The sequence below is a fragment of the Echeneis naucrates genome, chromosome 10 (genome assembly GCF_900963305.1).
Source record: "Echeneis naucrates chromosome 10, fEcheNa1.1, whole genome shotgun sequence".
Classification (NCBI taxonomy): domain Eukaryota; kingdom Metazoa; phylum Chordata; class Actinopteri; order Carangiformes; family Echeneidae; genus Echeneis; species Echeneis naucrates.
In genome coordinates, this window is record NC_042520.1 from 9,361,895 (window position 1) to 9,373,091 (window position 11,197).

The 11,197-nt window shown below is 41.8% G+C and overlaps 1 long non-coding RNA gene across 1 annotated transcript; it reads left to right on the top strand.

Moving 5' to 3' along the window:
- Window positions 1–945: 945 nt before the first annotated feature.
- On the top strand, window positions 946–2,732 carry LOC115050267 (uncharacterized). The gene is made up of 4 exons (XR_003841178.1): window positions 946–1,064; window positions 1,165–1,246; window positions 1,527–1,606; window positions 2,379–2,732. It is a non-coding gene; the product is annotated as an uncharacterized LOC115050267 (long non-coding RNA).
- Window positions 2,733–11,197: the final 8,465 nt, after the last annotated feature.

Below are 11,197 nucleotides of genomic sequence, written 5' to 3' on the forward strand. Positions count from 1 at the left end.
CAAAGCGGCGTCACCATAACATGCCTTAGGAAACATTAAGCCATAGTGCGTTACTTTCATGTATGATAGCATAGCTCCTGTATGCTTTGATGTCCTCACTTTTTTTAATGCTTTATTAATAATAACACACTGACTACTTCTTAAACCAACATCAGCTTCTGGTGCTCCTTTCTCTGCTCCTGAACTGCATCCCTCACTGCTTCTCTGCCTCAGCTCCTTCATCCCTCCTCAGCCTCTCAGCCTTGTCTCAGGATTGGTCTGTTTATGTTTGGGAAGCGGGATTAGGGGGAATGATATGAGCTTCAAGATGAGGAAACTTACAAAGACCTATCAGAGGGCAGAGTGTCTGGAGTGCTGCACCACTATTGGTTGCTGTGGAAATCAGACACGTCTTCATTTCTTCCAACCTCTGAGTGCCCAGCTTTCATTTCCATGCCCGGGTAGGGAAGCAGAAAGAGGATGAGGGGAGGGGTGGGGGCTCAGGATTTGAGTTTCTGTTTGTGCATGTAAGTGTGCACGTACATGAGTGTTTACTTGGATGTTGTGCGCTCAGAGGGATGAGCATGTAGACATTAATAGCACTCACCTCCTCCAAAGCTGGCCAAATGCTAAAGCAGCCTGCAGATTCCTCTCTGTTGCTCTGGTTAAACGCATTTCCTATGAATGGGATGTCTGATTCATAGACATGTAAAACTGGATCCAAATTTTTCCCAGATTTCTTTCCTCATTATTTAGGCCATATCACTGGATATATTTGTAAATAATGTAACAGTCAATATTCCAAAGAACACGCTGTTCACTGAAATCTTCTGTCCGACAGTCCGACAGTGATGTTGGTGGTGTACAGGTGTACCAGCTGCCTGCATTCACACGTGTGCACTCATACAAAACATCTGCTGATTAAAATGTTCAATTTTCTTTTTGTTTAAGTCCTATCTGATGCTTATTTCTGCGTTCCCTTCTGGAGAATTATTCAGTCTTGGTTTTGTTGTTTTTTCCTTTCAGCACCATCATTCCGCTGCAGTTGGATGGTTGTATTGTGTAAATAAAGTGGATACACACAGGTAAATAATCTCATTTCATTTTCAACATTTTCTTGGCACGCGGTCAGGTCTATATCAACTCCCGTCATTTATTTGGAGTTATGCAATGTTTTATACCCAGATTCAGCTTTCTGCAGCGGATGGGTTTCTATGACCTCCACAGCAGAAATGTACCTGTTGAGCTCGTTGTGCACCAGACTGTTGTGAGTATTTGTTTCCTAGTTAGATTACGCCAGTTACAGTGGCAGTCTGAGCTCTGATGTGGCTGAACAGTGTGGCTAAACCCCAAGTGCCTCCACGGTCCTCCTCACCCAGAGGATGGTCTGAGGGTCCTTAGTGAGAACCTGGCTCCTCTCCCTTCCCTCGCTGACCTGATTGATTGCCAAGACCCTCTTCCTGCCCTCTTCCTCTCACCTGGTGTTCTCTTTTGGACGAGGGGTACATTTCTTTTCCCTTCTCACTCCATTGTCCTTCCCCGAACAGGTTAAGGACATGGAGTGCACGCAGCTCCTCCCTGTGATCTACTGCAGCTGCCTCCCTGGTCGCCCACATAGGGAGAGAGGGTAAGAGATCAGTCCCATCCAAACTCCAAATCCATTTGATGTGAAAGGCTGCTTTTGATTTAAATGTGGTCTAAGAATGCACAGAAAGCCTCCTGCGTGCTAGTCATTCGATCATTTTTGGTAATTTTACGTTGAGATTTTCATGGACTGAATTAAAATCTCTTGTGTAGATTTTAATTTGTGAATCAACTCACCGTTTGACAAAATAACTGCATACAACACAAACTTTATTATTCTTTCATAGGATATATTTTAATTAGACATAATTTGAATCTCAGTACAGTATGTCACAAAAGTTAAGCAATTTAAAAGATTGTTTATAATAAACCATGAAATTAAGTGAACTTTTTGGCTCTCACTTGAAACATGTTTCATTATTAACTGATCATCAGGTCTGCCATTGTATAAATCGCTCTCTCCCTTTCCCTGTTGGTCAAGTAACAAATGGCAGGGCTATGGAACACACATTTTATCTCCATGAGAGCTGTCCGACAATTAGCTCCAAGAATACATATTAATCAATAGAAATTTTAGAATCTGTTTATTAAGCCCAGCCATTTTTTTCCCCTCCAGTACATTAGCAGATCTCAGTATGTCCGCTACTCTTGTGAACAGTGATGAGAAAGAGATAGAGGGAGAGGAAATAAAGGTCTGATGAGTTTGGCAAAGACAGGATGGAGGCTGAGACAGATGGCATGAAGTCTGCAGCACTCTGGCGTGGCTCGCTTGGTGCTAAAATCCTCCTCTCTCACATTCCAACAAATCCTACCAGGAGGCTGGGGAGTCTGTCACACCACTACAGGATCCACACGGCTCTCTTCACCCCCCCACCAACCACCCCGCACCCCCAACTGGGCCTCTGACCACTCTGTATCACATTCCTGCTATTTTATCCTCACATATGTATACATTCGCACATTAACATGTATAGAGGTTGATCGTTTGGACCTTTACAGGCCTGGTAAGATAAGAGGCACCAGAGGGAACAGATATGAAGAGACGCCGTCTGACTGCTCTTATGGAAAAGGAACCAAGGGGGCTTCATTGAGAGCGGTGGCCTTTACTGCCACTCCAGTGTAAAAAATCTTATTCAGTAAACACTGGGCCAAATCGTGAGGGAAAGACTGAACAATCCATTGATATCGGAGGCAGAAGACATAAGAAGCTTTTTGATTAGTTTCACCACAGTCTGCATCAGCCCATGCTCTTGAACAGAAACACTGCAGGCCAATCTCAGTCCAAACATACACTGCTCAGACCCATATTTCAAGGCTCCCTGTGGCCTTTACAATCCAAAGTGGACAGTAAGCGTAACTACGATTACAGACATAGCACAAGACCATCAGGGATCAGGGGCTCCGCATGACATCTTCATCTCCAAATACAGCACCAGTGATATCCTTTGAATTTCTGAGGCATGCTTTCTTCTACCATCTCAAAGCGGTTCGACTAATAAGAACAAACTAATTTATTTTATACTGTGCTCTCTCCCCACACCTCTTCCTCGCTGTCTTCTTGCCTTCCTTCTGTTTGTTCTAATGAATGACTTCTGAAATGAGGTGCTGCTGTGAGGAGGTGACAGGGGGCTTCATAATCACATTACTGTTAATGATAATAAAAAGAACAATCTGTGCTAAACCTCTTGGATGTTTTCTTTTCTCGTCCCATATGGAATGAATATTTTATCTGCTATTGTTTTGAATATCTTAACATGTTTGAATTGAAGCCTGAACCATTAAAATGCAAAACTAAATGTTGTGTTTTTTTTAATGCAATCGTCGCCTATTGACAAAAAAGGCTTCCCTGATAAAAGATATACAGTGGTGCACCATCTGGGTTACAAAGCATACCACCAAGCACCCAACATCAGGCACATCTGAGCAACATGGCGCTGCGGAAAAATATTCCCCACGGTAACATTTTAAGTGCACAGAGAACGACAAGAACCCTCAAAATGCAAACACAACTTCTAACAAATGACAAGGGTTTTGCAGGAGTTGTGTTTTATTGATGTGACGTCAACTTTTTACAGACAAAGGTTACGAGAGTTTTCAGTATTTATTCCTACTCTATTCAACTTAAATGGAAGTAATTAAATGGAAGCTGTTTCAAAAAACCAAGCTGTCAAAAAAAAAAAAAAAAAAAAAAAAACGCATTTGATGGATGACAATCCTATGGTGTGACTCATTATGTTAGCATGACACATAGGTTCACCAGTAGCTCTAACAAGCTACATATTCCCAAATCACGAATATGGCGATGGGAAAATTTAGTGGTGAAAAAGTGTGGCGCTGATAAACACAAATGTCTTGAACCACACAATAATGCGTGACTGTGAGGAAGTTTCCACTCTGGTACCGGCCCTCCTATCAGCAGCTAACAGTATTTGCTGGGCTTGTTTACGTAACTCTGACATTCACAAGCAGATCAACACTGACTTCTCCTCCTACCACCACAGAGATGGAGTTGCTGGCTGTCCTTCCTACATGGCAGGGCAGCGTGGTGTCCCCAGGCTCATTGGCACTGCAGCTGTCACCCACAGGATGGGAAAGTGGCGGGGTCGATGGCTCCACGGTTTGGCTTCTGGCAGCGTCCGTCCCATTCTGGCCCAGTGAAAGGGCAGGGATGAGGATCCCTGTCTCTCAGTGCATTGATCAAGGGCCAGTCCTCCATTAGCCATCGTCAGAGCTAAAGGTCAGCTAAGGCCAACGGATGGGTCCTGTGTGCGCATCCTATGGCGTGACTCATTCTCATTCCCAGGGAGCAAGTCCTTGTTGCTTTGGTCTGTGCTGCCTCCCTACTCATGGTGGCCTCATGAGGATAGCCATGCCCCTCAGAATAGTTACCCCCTCCCTGATCTGTTGACACGTCCTGCAGACTAAACAATCTACAATATCCTTTTTTTGTTGTTGTTGTTTGAAGTGAGCCACATTATGCATTATTGTTGGGATATTACTATCTCCTGCCACATTAAAAGAGCCTTCCTTCTAATTTTCTCCAACAGAAATTGCTTAATAAATGAGCAGGCCCTGATTTGCACTGATGATCACAACAGCACAATTGCATCAAATTGCTCACCCAGAGATTGTGCACCACATCGTGCTCATCACTCAGTGGCAGCCACTGCCTGGTGTGGTTTACATTAATGCAACCAGGCTGTGAAAGGGGATAATTGTAGTGCTAAATGCTGCACAAGCTGACAGGATCCATTTCTTGACTTGTCAAGGGCACCAGTGACAGAGCGGGATGTGCAAAGGGTCTGCACACACAGAGGCAGATGAGCTTATTTGCACCAACATGTGTGCCCACATGTGGGCACATGAATACACACATATGCAGGCAAAGTCAGTTGCTACGTAGAGATGATTGTCTCTTGCCTCTGTCAGATTGTGATTTTTTTTTTCTCCAGCCATGGAGGCCTCATCCTGGGAAATTGAGCAATTTATGATTGAAAACAATGCCGGTAATTAGAGCACTCACTATTTGTAACCACTTGGCATTGCATTAGTATTCAAAGCTGGCAGCCAGCTTATCTTGGGGAAAACGTTTGTTTCCTTAATTGCCCTCTTAGGACAAATGTGGGTGGGGGGGTGGGGGGTGGAGGGCGGAGGGTGTGGGGTGTTGAGGGGGGAGAGTAAAATGTTAACGTGCTGCAGTAAGAATGGAGCCTGGTGTGTTGAGGGGATGTGACTCCCTGAACACAGGGGTTAAACTCCACTAATAGGCTGCATACAACACGCATGGGTGAGTGGCGCGCACACACACACACACACACACACACAGGCACAGAGTAACAGTGGCATACTCATACACCCACATATGGGCACACACTTGCATTGGCACATAGGCACATGGAGGCACAGACAAAAAGACAACTATGATGAGCACACACATTCCAGGACACACACAATTAGTCACAATTAACTCCATAGACACGCTGTACACTGTAAAATTAGACAATAGTAAAAGAACAATTCACCACTCTAATGAATTAAATGGCCCTTTCTCTAAATGAAGAGTCCATTAAGTTCCAAAACAGAGATTCAGCTTCAGATTCAGCTCGCTTGTGTATTTTTGTGTTCAACATATTGACTATATGTATTTCATCTGCTGGTATCACACTTTCCACCAAATTGACTCAATTATCTAATGTAAAGTTTCCTCCACATTTTGTTTCCACTTTTAGTTAAAAGTGTTACATTTGTGAAGAGCTCCTTCTCACGCAGCCTGTCTCCTCTCTCTCATGGTTTTTCTCTTATTGTCACTTCCAGGTTGGAGGACAGTTCTGCCTGATGTTGCTGGTTGGTGTTTTTTTCCTTCCTTGTCACAGTGTGATGGACATGAGAAGCTTAACCAGACCTGGTGAGATGAAAACAAAATTATTTCCTCACTGAAATTCAAAAGTAAGATGCAAATGTATTTCTCTCATGAGGAATTGTACTTTGAAGTAGTGGCTGAATTACTATGATTTCCCCTGATTGTTGGACAAAAGACTGTGCATTTCTTGGGACCACACAGTGTAACATTGTCCCTTTCACAAAACACACAGGAAATTATGTATAATTAAACATGCAAAAGACAGGGTGCATATTTACTTTTAATAAGCGCCTGTGCACACATGAAATCAGCTTTCCAAAATCTGAGGAAAATAATTAAATCTTTGTACTCCCACATTGAACTGGAAAATGACACATGTTGACACAAAAATTGATTTTTTTTAAATCAAAAATAGACATTTTGTGTTGAAAAAATGCATGTTGTTCATGCAAAGACTAACTTTGGTGTGAAACGTTATTCCTTTTGCAAATGCAAGTAAAGTAGCCAGTAGCTGTCTGTTGAAGACAGCCGGAGATCCTTTGTTTTCTGTTTTGTATTTAAATAAATAAATAAATAAATGGAAAATACAAGAGAGGGTGTGATGACCCGAGTGTCCTCCTCTTTGAAGAGGTTATCACCACATGTTTAAACTTCTCTTTCCAATCCTAATCCGCTTACTCCCACAACAGCCACAAAGACGCAAAATCATTTCACATTCAGCAAAAATCAAAGTCAGTCAGCGCGGAGTCTCTGCGATGTCAAGTCCTGTCGATACAGTCAGAAGTCATCAGTGTGGAACCGATGCACCTCTCAGCTCTCATTTTAATACTGTTGTTTTACATTCCGTGATGTGATCATTATATTCTGGATAAACTGAAGAGAAGCTACGTCAATTAGGATTTTTCCTTCAGTGATGAACTGTCACAGAAAAATACAGGAAGTTTTCTGAAGCATCGTCTGATTAAAAGTGTGTGGTCATCGGGTGATTTATTTTAAACAAAGGAATCGTCATTCTCAATGGAGATAAAATAATAAAATAGTTTGCAAAATCTGCGGCAAATCTTTAGTTGTAATATTAATAATAATCTGCGAAGATTAGTATCTTGTAATTATGTTAAATTGCTGAGATAAATACCCCCCCCCCAAAAAAAAAAAATAAATAAAAATAAAATAAAATAAAATAAAATAAAATAAAATAAAATAAAATAAAATAAAATAAAATAAAATAAATAAATAAATAAATAAAGAGTGCTCGCTCAGATTTGTACATCTGGGCAGGATCAAACTGAGCAGAGTGACCAGCTGCTGCCACAGGTGGATGAATAATGATGAAAACATGTGGGCCCACAGGCCTGTGATGTAACTGCTCATTAAAAATCCACGTGAAAAAACTATTTTCCAATCAGCTTTATTTTAGCCCCTGAAATGATAAAAGGACCGCGATGTTTAGACATTAATTGGTGTCCGCTGAATCACAGTTTCCTCCCTTTTCTCTGAGATCTGACGCGTTTCATATTCTCAACAAGGCTGCAGGAAGTCAGAGGAGAAAGAAAGGGCTGTTTTTTTTCAGGGAGAGAAGTAGATTGCCAAAAAACGGGGGACTCTGGTGAGTTTTCTTTCCTTCTAGAGGAAAACAAAGTTTGCGCTTAAATAGATAGAATCTGAGAAAGCTTCAAAATAAAAGCCTGTGTCAGGGATGGAGGACAACGTGGTCTTTGAAATGATTTGGTCGACGTGTTATTAAGATGACTGATATTAAGATGGAAAGTGTTCTGGGGACGTTTTAATTAGCTGCAGCTAATAAAGCAGCCGTTAAAATGATTTGGCTTAATTGGTGCGAGTGCTGCAGTATTATGAAATATGTGCAAATGTTTATATTTACACCTTGAAATGCAGCATGCGCGCGCTCACGTGCACACGCGGCGGGTGGGCTACGAAACTGCGTGTGTGTGTGTGTGTGTGAGAGAGAGAGAGAGGGGGTTACACGTCCTATCTCTTAGATGTGCGTTTCCGTCCTGTGTTTCTGGTTCCATAATAAAATGCCTCCTTCACCGTCTGAGCTGCAGCGCTTTTATTCTGCACATGCTGGGTTTCGTGGGATGATTTTAAAGCATCGACCGGATGTGTTTCTCCTCTTCTTTGTAAACTGTAATAGAATTCAATGTTTTTTTGCATTTCACCCAACAAACCCTGAACTAACACAACGCTGAATGCTTCAAAAGGAATCCCCCTTTAGATCATCTCCGGCTGACGGTTCGGTAATGTCAGACTTCCTTAAAGTTGTGAGGGCCAAAATGGCTTTAGGAGGGCTGAATCGGTGTCCGTGTGTATACACACCCCGGCCAACAAAAGCTGGGGCTAATCCAGCTAATTTACACAATGCACAGGGCCCTGTTTACATGGATCTGCCCTCAGAGGGCCTTTCTCCTCCGTTTCAGCTGCAGACTCAGTTTCTGCCTCTGACGGGCGGCAGACAAAGAAAAGGACAGAGTCGGTGATCTTTGGTCCAATCTGCCTGAAAATCACAGCAGATGATGGAAAGGTGCGCAGAGAATTGCCAGCAGCATCTCTCACTTTATTTCCATCCACATCCGAGTCAGGAAGCCACTTTCTGAAACACAGCGTCGGTTTTAGTTTTTCGACATTTCTACCAGAAAGGTCTGAAAAGTCGCCTCACACTAAAATGTGGATTGTTTAGCTCTGTACATTTGCTGCACTGTGTGGATGATCCTTGCTTGGAAAACAAATCATGGCTATTTAGCAGATGTATCACCTGGATGACAGGCAGCAGATAAGATGCTCACACAGAAAGAGACTAATTTCAATTATTTTGCAGCGGAACTTTAAAGGAACCACGAATCAAAATCCATCTCCAACCTTTAAACTTTAGTTTACTGAGCTCCATTTAATGTTCCGGGCTCCTGGAAAATTACAGCTTCCGATGAAATGAGTGTTTTCTGTTTTTTTTTTAAACTTATTTATCGAAGTTCTCTTGTAATTGATTTCCAATGCAGTTTAAGAGTCGATGAGTCACTTCAGTTATTCTGTATTTTTCCACAATATGTATTTACCGAATTTTGCTGATATAGTAAAAAAAATATATACATTGAAATGTTTTATACAAATTTTTCCCAATGTGGCCTGTTTTAACACATTAGCCTTGTGTTAGCCCCCCCCCCCCCCCCCCCCCCCCCCCCCCACCGATCATCCATTTACTGCAAAAATAATTGCATAAAATACCGAATAGTAACGAAACCCCAAATAGAGTGAAATGTATTGCTCCTACGTGGGACATGTTGAAAAAAAAATCAAAACGGTTCCTTTATTAATTAAACCGCAGTGTATGGATGCCAAATGTCAGTTCATGTGTGTGTTGGTAGACAATCTCTACAAACTTTTTATTAGGCTGGTTGAAACGAAGGCCTCTCAAACAGACAAAATTATGTTAATAAGCTCCGGGAACTAAAGAGTTAACAACACACAGACGAGAGCATTGTCTTATTTTTATGTCTGTTAAGATATTGACTATTTAGGCAGTAAATTAGAAGCTCTGGCAGCTATGATGATTTTTTAATTACTTTCATTACAGTCCTAGATATCCAGTTTATTCGACTTAGAGCCCATTATTTCCTCCCCGTCAGTAGGTCTGTTCTACTGTCTCCATTATTGCATTTTTCCAGACGGGGTGGGTAATTACTTTGGCACAGCACAGGTAAATTCCGCCGCTAAATTGAAATATTCTGCTTTAATCCTCCCTAAATCCCACTTCTCAGAATACGCAGACGTGATCAGTTGAGGACTCATGTGGAGCTCCGGTTGCAGTTCAGGTGAGCGTCGCTTCGCAGGGGGGCGGAGGATCTCCTAACGCTGTCATAAGCATAAAACAAGATTACTAGATCTTTATCACCGATTCCCCCGAACATACACACACACACACACACACACACACAACCTGACAGAGCTGCAACTCCACATCCACATATAGGGAGCATTGCATAATGAGCGAGAAATTAATTTAAGTTGTTGGGGTTTTTTGGGAGGCTTTTTTAAAGATATAAATTAACTTCCCTGCATTTGCATGTCTGTCAAGGGTTTTCATTCTCTCAACAAAAAAGCAAGTGAACTTGTTTATGTAAATGAATCAGGAGATCCTTGAATCTTTGTTCTGCATGCTACCTAGAGGAAACTAAAAAGAGGCTGCTTACCATTTACTTCATAATAAATGTGTTTTTTTCTTCTTATAAGCAAGAAATATCAATGATTGGTCACAACTTAAATCTAAATTTGAGGTTTTTAATTGTGGTTGCGCCTCGAGCTGTGAATACCTGCAGAAGTTTGTGCATTGTGCTTGTCATTGCACTGAATTTAACTTCCCTGTATCTTTAATTTGTAGTCACCAGGAATGAAAGGCTGAGTCTCAACTCTGGCAGCTCCCATGTCAGTCTTTGCAGGAGTGGGTGACAGAGAACAGCAGAGGCAGATCGCATGCTAAAATCACATCACTAGAGACCCCACATCAAAGTAGACCAAACCTCACATTGAGTGAACTTTTAAGCCAGAAAGAGTGTGTGACATCAGAGCACCTAAAATGTGACTGTCATGTTTTTCAAACTTGGCTGAACACGGTCTCAAAGACTTGAGAAGTATTCTATGGCAAGCTCTGTTCAAACACGGCACACTAAGATTAGCAGTCTTTGTCTTACAGGAACCTCAAAGTCCAATTAGATTGAGAGATGGGTGTGGCAAATTTGTCAAAAATAAGATGATAGATATCACTTTGGCAGTGAGCAAATATGGCTGGGGATTTCACTCAAGTGCAGTCATTGACAAGGCACTGTCAGAAAATGTGTCATCTTCAACAGACCTGCCAGTTGACAGGGATGCAGTTTGGGATTGAGACTGATCAATTCCCAAACTGCCAGAAGAGGCTCTGATAGTGGCACTTGATTTGGTGAAGTAAAAAAAGTAGCACTTGCTTCAATATATTGTCAACTTTTTATTTGCATCGCAAATCTCTACGGTCCCAAGATGCAGAAGTGAAGGAGTGTGCAGCAAATTATTGAAAAAAAAAAAAGTGTGATATTTATGTGGGGGCTCAAAAACTTTTCCAACAGCATTTTGACCCTTTCCACAGTTATGTTTGGACAAACAAGGAAATGGCACACTGCGCACATGTCTGATTTTGTGGTTTAATGTACACAAATTCAATAAGTCAAATACTTGAGCTTGTCTTCAGCCACTATTTCTAAAATGAAATCTGATACTCAAAGCACT